Below are 11,516 nucleotides of genomic sequence, written 5' to 3'. Positions count from 1 at the left end.
TAAGAGACCAGAGTCTACTATGTGCAAAGGCTACCAAGTTGAATGGGATCTAACCAAGTCTCCAAGGAGCTTACAAATTAGGGAGCCACCGAATTGCATCATGGGAGAGGTTGCTTCCACTGGGGAAACTAGACTTCTGTATGTACCTGGCGAGGCTGCATTTGTTTCCTCTTGTTAACGTATGTTATAGTAATAAGTTTAGTTAGTATAAGATAGTATAATCAAATTTCATTTTTTTTTATTAGAGTGAATTTTAAACTTTACTTAGAAGAGGAACTTAATTTGTGTGTGTGTGTGTGTGTGTGTGTGTGTGTGTGTTGTGAGACCCCCCTGATAAGTAACTTGTAACGCCCTGCATGTTAACTCCTGACAAATAACTTGTAACTCCTGACCAACAACTCCCTGCGTGTGCACTCCTGATAAATACCTTGTAACCCCCTGCGTGTATATCCTGATAAGCCCAGAAGGCCACCGGAGCACACTGATATGAGACACTGAAGAAGCCCACCATGGGGTATAAAAGAAGGACTCTCACAACAGCAGTCAGATGTCTGTCTGACCTCCACAGACAAGCCGTTCTCCTTTGCCCCTGGAAACTGCCATTCCTGCTCTGCTTCTGAGCCCAGACTGTTAGAGGCCTCTCTTCGAGTCAAGAGACCGAGCTCCTGCCGCAGCGTATTTGATGACCTCCGTGTGTCTCTGTCAGCAAGTGTCTCCGGGAGGCCTGCCAAGGACTGAAACCCATCAGCTTGCTGGTAAATAAACCTGTGTGATTTCTTGCATTGTTTATCTCCTGTGTCTTCTCTCTTCTTAGTTTTTGGTTAAGTTTGGCCATATTAATTAATAGTAAGTACCCTTTGATGTCTGTATTGGTATATCCAAATGAGGTGCTCTGGGTCACCTGTGCATACGTTCCCATAGATAATTGGAACAACATACATCTGTACTTGGCTCCCAGGACATTTGTGTGCTTCTGGTTTGTTTCCCCAGCTAGGTTCTATACAGCTGAGTGAAAGCAGACCCTGTATTTTCCTGACCTTTCCTGCACTTCTGTTGGGCCCAGATGGTGTCCTGCATTGGTCAGTTCTCTGGAACTGCCTGCCAAATAAAAATGTCCTCTCATGTGATCAAAGTAGCAGCAACACAGGACACACACAGACTGCCTAAGAATAACTGCAGTATTAGAAATATGTTTTCAGTATTTTTAAGCAGGCATTTAGCTCTGAGCAGACAAAGGCCTTCATGGGAGGAATGGCGTCTCTCCCCAGCATGCTGTGAGGCTTCTGGTGAATCATTTCTTTATTCGGTGATTAGATTGCATTTCACAAAATCACTTCAGGAGAAAATCTCTCTAAATGAAACCATTAGTAAGACCTGATAAAAACATAGCCACTTTTCAAATACCGCTGGAGGTCAACCACATCCCCAGCCCATCTCAGACTCCATTTGTAAACTGCCTGGAACAGAAATTTTTGGGGACACACACTATCCACTGCCCTTTCTCTGGTTGGGCCCCAGGGGTGTTGCTGTGAGGAGAACAGGTCCTTGAACTAAACATAAGAAGGAGTAAACTTGGACAAAGGAAAAATAGGCATCAAGGGTCACCTTTCTTCTGAGAAAAAAAGCTTCTTGCTGACCCTGGACTGAGTTGAGGCAAACATCTCTCAAAACCTCACGGGTGAAGCAAGAGGAAGACCCCAGAGCCCCACAGTGAGGCAGGAGGGAGGGAGCAGTTTGCTTTCAGCCCCAGGAGAGGTTGGGCAAATGGCATTTGTTACTGAGAATGACTGTCCCCAAAGAAGACAGACTCTGAGCTGACCGCTCTAATGATCTTCTTCCAGCATGTGGCCTGAGGGATGCTAATAAGAATTAGCAAGTTGCCAGCATCCCATCTATCGCTCATTGATAATTTCTCTGGACTCCCAGGGCACCTATTTGACTTCAAATATATCACAAAAATCACCACTGAAGGTTTTTTTTAACCCTTTCTTACATTTTTGAGGCAGGAGCAGAAATTCACTGTGGACAGTCTAGGGACTGGGTCTGGAGACCAGGGATCAGCTTTCATTTTCCTCCTAACACACAGGGGCTGGGCACTCAAACCTGCCTCTCAGAGATGAGCTGCTACACTGGCTGAGCTTGCCTGCTTGCTTATTGAGGCCTCAAGTCTTGAAGTGTGGTCCCTGGACCAGCAGCATCAGCATAATGCCCATTAAAAATGCAGACTCTCAGCCCTTCACCCAGATTAGAAGAATCAAATTCTACATTTTATTAAGACCCTCCCCGCAAGATGATTCACATGTGCCTTAAGAAGTACTGCTCTAATGAATCCAAGAGCTGATTCTTTGAAAAGATAAACAAGATTGATGAACCCTTAGCCAGACTCATCAAGAAAGAAAGAGAGAGGACACAAATAAATAAAATAAAAAAATGGAAGATGCAATATAACAACGGACACCACAGAAATACAAAGGATTATAATCAAATACTATGAACAACTATATGCCAACAAACTGGACAACATGGGCATAATGGACAAATTCCTAGAAAAATACAATCTTCCAAAACTCAATCAGGAAGAATCAGAAAACCTGAATAGGCCAATAACAACTGATGAAATTGAAGCAGTAATTTAAAAACTCCTAGCAAACAAAAGTACTGGACTAGATGGATTTACAGGACAATTTTACCCAACATTCAAAGAACTAACACCTACCCTCTTCAAACTGTTTCAAAAAATTAAAGAGGAAGGAACACTTCCAAGTTCTTTTTATGAGGACAGCATTATCCTAATTTCAAAACTAAATAAAGACACTACAAAGAAAGAAAATTACATGCCATTATCCTGATGAGCATAGATGCTAAAATCCTCAACAAATATCCTGTACTTGGAAAGCTATAGGATACTGAAAAAAGAAATAGAGGAAGTTACAGACAAATGGAAGCATATGCCATGTTCATGGATTGGAATAATTAACATCATTAAAATGTTCATAGTACTCAAAGAAATCTATAGATTCAATGCAATCTCTATTAAAAAACCACTGGCGTGCCCTGACCGGTTTGGCTCAGTGGATGGAGCGTTGGCCTGCAGACTGGAGGGTCCTGGGTTCAATTCCGGTCAAGGGCATGTACTTTGGTTGCGGGCACATCCCCAGTGGGGGGTGTGCAGGAGGCAGCTGATCGATGTTTCTCTCTCATTGATGTTTCTAACTCTTTGTCCCTCTCCCTTCCTCTCTGTAAAAAATCAATAAGATATATTAAAAAAAAAAACCAATGGCATACTTCACAGAGCTAGAACAAATACTCCAAAAATTTATATAGGACCATAAAAGACCCTGAAGAGCTGCAGCAATCTTGAGAAAGAAGAATGAAATAGGAGGGATCATAATACCAAATATCAAACTATACTACAAAGCCATTACAATCAAAACAGCTTAGTACTGGCACAAGAACAGACATACAGACCAATGGAACAGAAGAGAGACCCCAGAAATTGACCCGCACCACTACATCAATTAATATTTGACAAAGGAGGCAAGAACATACAATGGAGTCAAGATAGTCTCTTCAACAAATGTGCTGGGAAACTGAACAGACACATGCAAAAAGATGAAAGTAGACCAACTTACACCATATACAAGAATAACCTCAAAGTAGATCAAATACTTAAATGTAAGCCATGAAACCATAAAAATCCTAGAAGAAAACATAGGCAGCAAAATCTCAAACATCTTACAAAGCAGAATTTTTGCTGATACATCTCCTAAGGCAAGAGAAACAAAGGAAAAGTAAACAAAAGGAACATCAAAATTAAAAGCTTCTGCACAGGAAAAGAAACCATCATCAAAATTAAAAGGGAACCCACTGTGTGGGAGACTATATTTGCCAATGATACATCTGATAAGGGGTTAATCTCCAAAATATATAAAGTACTCATACAACTCAATAAAAGGAAGACAAACAATCCAATTTAAAGGTGGGCAGAGGACCTGAATAGAAACTTCTCCAAAGAGAACATACAAATGGTCAAGAGAATAAAACCACAATGAGATATCACCTCACACCTGTCAGAATGGCTGTTATCAAAAAATCAACAAACAAATGCTGGTGAGGATGTGGAGAAAAGGTAACACTAGTTCATTGCTGGTGGGAATGCAGATTGGTACAGCCATTATAGAAAACAGTATGGAGTTGCCTCAAAAAATTAAAATGGGACTGCCTTTTGACCCAGCAATCCCACTTCTCAGAATATATCCTAAAAACCTGAAATACCAATCAGAAAGAATATATGCACTCCTATGCTTATAGCAGAATTATTTACAATAGCTAAGATTTGGAAAGAGTCCAAATGCCCATCAATAGATGAATGGATAAAAAAGCGGTGGGAGAGGTTGAACCAAGATGGTGGCTGGCAGGACAGAGGTGAGGGAAAGGTTGTGAGTGAGGGGGTGAAAGGAGAGTGTGTGGATGTGTGTGGTGTGTGTGTGAGTGAGTGAAGGACAGTTAAATAGGGCAGGAGTAGCAGGGGCTGGCAAACGAGGCTCTCCTGGACAGGGAGCACCTACCAACACTGTGGACACTCCCGGGGCTGTGGGACTTGGGTGCAGAGCCCATGCCATCTTGGAGGAGAGAGCTACCTCTTCTAGGAACTCATCAACACCACCACCCAGACAGGCCTTGGACACTGCCTGTGACACAGCAGCCACTCCAGCCAAAATCCTGCTGCCCCACCCACAGACCTGCAGACCCTAGGGCCTCCACCTCCAAAGGAGCACAGCTCCTGCAGCAGTAAGTGCTACTTCCCCCCTCCCCAGCGGCAGACCTCTGGACACCACAGTCTTGCGTTTACAGCGCACAGGCCTCCTGAGCCCACCGCTCCACAGGCAGCTCTTGGGAATCGCTCTGAGCCCCCACTAGGCGCACTCTTATACAAACAGGGAAACACTGCCCCAACAGTAGAAATTCTGAATTCCCTCTTCCTGGATACCTGACCACAGACACCTCAGTCACGCGGCTTCAGTGCCAGGGCCCTTTAAAGTGCATCAGTGCACCGCATTGGCAAACGCACCGCGGGTTCCCCTGTAAGCCACCACTGGGCATGCATGTATCCAACCACGGAAGCAGCAGCAAAAGCTGAGTCTTCCCACCCCACAGCTGCAGAACTCTGGACACCACAGTCACGCCTTTCCAGAGCGCAGGCCTCCTAAGCCCCACCACCCCAACAGACAGCTCCTGGATGCCTCTGTGAGCCACCGCTGGGCACACGTGATTTCAACCAAGGGCGCAAGACAGCAAAAATTGGGACATCCCCCTCCCCAGATGCTGACTTCTGGACACCGCAGTTGCACCTTTCCAACACGCAGGCCTATTGAGCCTGCTGCCCCTATAGGTGGCTCCTGGGTGCCTCCTTGAGCCTCGCTGGGCATGCTTATATCAGGACAGGGAGCACCTACCAACACTGTGGACACTCCCCGGGCTGTGGGACTTGGGTGCAGAGCCCATGCCATCTTGGAAGAGAGAGCGACCTCTTCTAGGAACTCATCAACTGAAGCAGGGGGTCCCTCGGGGGTGAGGACGACGGAGCCCCAACACGCTAGGGCGTCTGCATGCACGACTCCGGAGACCAGGTTCAGTGACACAGATCCGTTTTATTGTGGAACTACAGGGGTATATATAGCATGAGGGGACCAATCAGAGGGAGACACGTTGCTACAGGCGACCAATGGCTGAAAGGCTGGGGTACTGTGCACGTGGCTCTAGGAGTTCGTTCAGGCAGGCGTTACTACTTCCTGGTGTGCCGAGGAAGCATGTCATGGTTGAGTGTGCTCACACCATTGCATCAGCCGCAGCGCTGAGACATACTTCCCGAGCTCTAGGTACAATCAACACCACCACCTGGACACCGCAGTTGCACCTTTCCAACACGCAGGCCTATTGTGCCCGCTGCCCCTATAGGTGGCTCCTGGGTGTCTCCTTGAGCCTCGGCTGGGCATGCTTATATCGAAACAAGGACGCACAGCCCTGGGCAGTAGAAATTTGGACTTCCCCCTTCCAGGATGCCTACCCACAAACACCTCAGTCACATGGTTTCAGCACACAGATGCTGACTTCTGGACACCGCAGTTGCACCTTTCCAACACGCAGGCCTATTGAGCCCGCTGCCCCTATAAGTGGCTCCTGGGTGTCTCCTTGAGCCTCGGCTGGGCATGCTTATATCGAAACAAGGACGCACAGCCCTGGGCAGTAGAAATTTGGACTTCCCCCTTCCAGGATGCCTACCCACAAACACCTCAGTCACATGGTTTCAGCACACAGATGCTGACTTCTGGACACCGCAGTTGCACCTTTCCAACACGCAGGCCTATTGAGCCCGCTGCCCCTATAAGTGGCTCCTGGGTGTCTCCTTGAGCCTCGGCTGGGCATGCTTATATCGAAACAAGGACGCACAGCCCTGGGCAGTAGAAATTTGGACTTCCCCCTTCCAGGATGCCTACCCACAAACACCTCAGTCACATGGTTTCAGCACACAGATGCTGACTTCTGGACACCGCAGTTGCACCTTTCCAACACGCAGGCCTATTGAGCCCGCTGCCCCTATAAGTGGCTCCTGGGTGTCTCCTTGAGCCTCGGCTGGGCATGCTTATATCGAAACAAGGACGCACAGCCCTGGGCAGTAGAAATTTGGACTTCCCCCTTCCAGGATGCCTACCCACAAACACCTCAGTCACATGGTTTCAGCACACAGATGCTGACTTCTGGACACCGCAGTTGCACCTTTCCAACACGCAGGCCTATTGAGCCCGCTGCCCCTATAAGTGGCTCCTGGGTGTCTCCTTGAGCCTCGGCTGGGCATGCTTATATCGAAACAAGGACGTACAGCCCTGGGCAGTAGAAATTTGGACTTCCCCCTTCCAGGATGCCTACCCACAAACACCTCAGTCACATGGTTTCAGCACACAGGCCCCCTGAGGCCACCACCCCAGCAGGCAATTCCCGGGTGCCTCTGTGAGCTGCCACTAAGTACACTCGTATCCAACCAAGGGCTCAAGTCCCCGGCAGCAGAAACTCGACTTCCTCCTCCTCAGCTGCAGACCTCCAGTCACTGCAATTGCACCAATCCAGCACTCAAGCCCCCTGAGCCTGCTGCCCAAGCAGGTGGCCCCTGGGTGCTTCTCTGTGCCACCAAAAGGCACAACCCTGGCCACTGCCATCCAATCCCCGCAGTAACGCCAATCCAGCACACGGGGCCGCTGAGCCCACTGCCCCAGCAGACAGCTCCTGGGCACCTCTGTAAGCTGCCATTGTGCGTCCAAATCCAACAATGGGCACACATCCCCCAAAGCAGAAACTGGGACTTCTCCCTCCACGGGGCTGGTGGCACACCACAATCACTCCAATCCAGCATGTGGGCCTCACAAGCACACACCCCTTGCAGACAGCTCCTGGGCCCCTCTGTATGCTTTCACTAGGCATGTGCCTCTCCAATCAAGGGTGCAAGGCTCCCTCAGTAGGATCCACAACATCCCCCTCCCAGCTACCTACCTCTGGACAGCTTGCTGCTGGATCCTGAAACCCTTCGTGATTCAGAGAGGGAAATCACTTTGGCCAGAGTCCCACTGCCTCAACCACAGACTACAAAACACCTGCCCCCCACTGTCACAGGCTCCGGGGCCCTCGTAGTGAGTTGCAGAGTGATGCTGATCCAGGAAAAATTACACCACACCAGCCAAAGTCACAGTTCCTGAGCCTCAAGCCCCAAGACTCCTTCCTCCCCACAGTGAGCACATACCAGTGAGACCTCAGACAAACTTTTCCACAAAAGGCAGAACCATAATCATCCAAAACAGCTTGCACAACGAAGCTGTGGGTAAGTCACATTGCTAACCCACGGCAAGACTTCATCCACGTTTAAAGAAACTAACATTCAAGACCCAACTACATCAAGAGAACGCAAAAAGCTCAAGTAGGGAGCTCCACTAGATTATCAAGCCCAGGAGACTTGAGAGATGACACCAGTACTACCACCCCCAAAAGAAGCTGGGTAGCAAAGCAGTTGTACTAGGACACAGAAACAATTAAAATGTTACAGCAAAACATGGGGAGACAAAAAAGCAATCCACAAAGGAAAGAAAACGAGAAATCACCAGAAAGGAACTTAAAAGACATGGAGGCAAGTAACATGGCAGAGAAAGAATTCAAAGTAATGGTTATAAGGATGCTCAAATGGCTGGATGATAAATACACACAATTCAATGAGAATTATAAGGATCTGAATGAGAATGTCACCAAGATGAAAAGGAACCAAGAGGAAATGAAGAATGACATAGCTGCAATAAAGAACACAATGAAAGGCTTAAACAGTAGACTAGAAGAGGCTGAGAACCACATCAGCGAATTAGAAGACAAGGTAGGAAAAAACACACAAACACAGCAGCAACTGGAAAGACAACTTAAAAAGCAAGAGGAGAGCCTAAGGGAGCTTTGGGACAACACAAAACAAAACAACATCTGCATAATAGGAGTACCAGAAGGAGAGGAAACTGAATAAGGAATAGAAAACCTATTTGAAGAAATAATGACAGAACACTTCCCTGAGGTTGGGAAGAAAAAAACTACGCAAGTCTAAGGAGCACATAAAGTCCCAAACAAGAAGAACCCAAAAACACCAACACCAAGACACATCATAATTAAATTGGCAAACATCAATGACAAAGTAAGGCTGCTAGAGAGAGACAGAAAGTTACCCATTATAATAGCAAATGATTTATCAACAGAAACACACCAGGCCAGAAGGGAATGGAATGAAATATACAAACTAATGCAAAGCAAGGGACTGAATCCAAGAATACTATACCCAACAAGGGTAACATTCAAAATTGAAGGTGGAATCAGGAGCTTCACAAACAAAAAAGGGCTAAGAGAACTTATTACCACCAAGCCAACAATGCAAGAAATGCTAAAGGGACTGCTGTAAAAAGAAGAAACAGAAAGGCAAGAAGAAACACAAACATTAAGAATAAAAATGATGAAAAACAAGTACTTATCAATAATAACATTAAACATAAATGGATTAAATGCTCCAATCAAAAGACATAGGGTAGCTGAATGGATAAGAAAACATGACCCATATATTTGCTGTCTGCAAGACACTCACCTCAGAAAAAAGGATTCACACAGACTGATAGTGAAGGGATGGAAAAAAAATTTTTCAGGCAAATGGAAATGAGAAAAAAAGCTGGGATTGCAATACTTAAAGCTAACAAAACAGACCTCAAAGTGAAGCACCCAATACAGGAGCACCCAAATACACGAAACAATTTCTAGAAGATATAAAAGGAGAGATTGATAACAATACAGTCATAGTAGGGGACTTTAATACCCCACTGACACCACTGGATGAAGCCTCTAAACAAAAAATCAGCAAAGAAACAGCAATCCTAAATGACTCACTAGATCAGATGGAATTGACATCTTCAGAACATTTCTCCCCAAAGTCACAAAATATACATTCTTCTCAAGTGCACATGGGACATTTTCAAAGATAGACCATATATTGGGTCACAGGCAAAGTCTCTTGAAACTCAAGAAGATAGAAACAATATCAAGCATCTTCTCAGATCACAACGGCATAAAACTAGAAATCAACTACAATAAAAACAATGAAAAAATAACAAACACTTGAAGGCTAAATAGCATGCTATTAAACAATGATTGGGTTACCAAAGAGAACAAAGAAGAAATAAAAATCATCCTGGAAACAAATGACAATGAAAACACAACAATCCAAAATCTATGGGACGCAATGAAAGCAATCCTGAGAAGGATGTTCATAGCTCTACAGGCCTATCTCAAAAAACAAGAAACAATGGTAATAAATTATCTAACCCTACAACTCAGAGTTAGAAAGAGAGCAACAAGAAAAGCTCAACATAAGCAGAAGGAAAGAAATAATAAAGATCAGAGAAAAAAAAAAAAAATACTATGAACAACTCTACTCCAACAAACTGGACCACCTTGACAAAATGGACACATTCCTAGAAAAATACAATCTTCCAAAACTCAATCAGGAAGAATCAAAAAACCTCAATAGGCTGATAACTACTGATGAAATTGAAACAGCAACAAAAAGCTTCCAGGAAACAAAAGCCCAGGACCAGATGGCTTCACAGGAGAGTTTTACCCAACATTCAGAGAAGAACTAAAACCAATCCTTCTCAGACTATTCTGAAAAATTCAAGATGAAGGAACACTTCCAAGCTCTTTCTATGAAGCCAGCATTACCCTCATCCCAAAACCAGATAAAGACACCACAAAAAGAGAGTTACAGGCCATATCCCTGATGAACATAGTTGCTAAATCCTCAACAAAATTCTAGCAAACCGGATCCAGCATTACATTAGAAAGATCATACACCATGAGCAAGTTGAATTTATTCCAGGGATGCAAGGCTGGTACAATATCCACTCATCAATAAATGTGATATATCCTATAAACAAATTGAGAGAAAAAAATCACATAATTATATCAATTGTTGCAGAAAAGACATTTGACAAAGTCCAACACCCTTTTCTGATAAAAACGCTCAGCAAAGTAGGAATATAAGGATCATACCTCAACATAATAAAAGCCTTATATGACAAACCTACAGCCAACATCATACTCAATGAGCATAAACTAAAATTTTTCCTTAAGAACAGGAACAAGACAGGGATGCCCGCTTTCACCAATCCTGTTCAACATAGTACTGGAAGTGTTAGCCACAGCAATCAGACAAGAAGAAGAAATAAATGTCATACAATTGGAGAAGAAGAAGTAAAGTTGTCATTATTCGCAGATGACATGATACTATATATAGAAAACCCTAAAGACTCCATCAAAAAATTATTAGACTTAATAAATGAATTCAGCAATATAGCAGGATACAAAATTAATGCCAAGAAATCTATGGCATTTTTATACACCAGTAGTGAACTTACAGAAAGAGAGATTTAAAATACAATCCCATTTACCATTGCACAAAAAAAAAATTAAGATACCTAGAAATAAACGTAACTAAGGAGGTAAAAGACCTCTAATCAGAAAATTACAGGACGTTGAAAAAAGAGATAGATGAAGACATAAACATATGGAAGAACATACCGTGTTCATGGATTGGTAGAATCAGCATCAATAAAATGTCTATAATACCCAAGGCAATTTATAGATTCTATGCATTCCCCATTAAAATACCAACAGCATATGTCACAGACCTAGAACAAACTATCCAAAATTTTACATGAAATAAAGAAAGACCCGAATAGCTGCAGAAATCCTGAGAAAGAAAGAACAGAGTTGGAGGAATCACAATAATAGACATCAAGTTATGATACAAAGCCACTATACTCAAAACAGCATAGTACTGGCACAAGAACAGACATATAGACCAATGGAATAGAATAGAGAACCCAGACCACTATGCTCAATTAATATTTGACAAAGGACGCAAGAGCATACAATGGAGTCAAGACAGTCTC

General features: G+C 44.2%; 1 long non-coding RNA gene across 1 annotated transcript in view; it reads left to right on the top strand.

Annotated features, from left to right (window-relative positions):
* Positions 1-429: 429 nt before the first annotated feature.
* LOC106724224 overlaps positions 430-11,516 on the top strand; it is an 11,483-nt gene continuing 396 nt past the window's right edge. Inside the window, exons 1-2 of the long non-coding RNA XR_001359967.1 lie at positions 430-755; positions 10,451-10,454. This is a non-coding gene — a long non-coding RNA (uncharacterized LOC106724224). The remainder of the gene's footprint in view (positions 756-10,450; positions 10,455-11,516) is intronic.

The sequence above is a fragment of the Myotis brandtii genome, unplaced genomic scaffold (assembly GCF_000412655.1).
Source record: "Myotis brandtii unplaced genomic scaffold, ASM41265v1 scaffold77, whole genome shotgun sequence".
In the NCBI taxonomy this organism is placed as follows: domain Eukaryota; kingdom Metazoa; phylum Chordata; class Mammalia; order Chiroptera; family Vespertilionidae; genus Myotis; species Myotis brandtii.
Note: the sequence above shows the minus strand (reverse complement) of the source record. Positions and strands in the feature narration are given on the sequence as shown.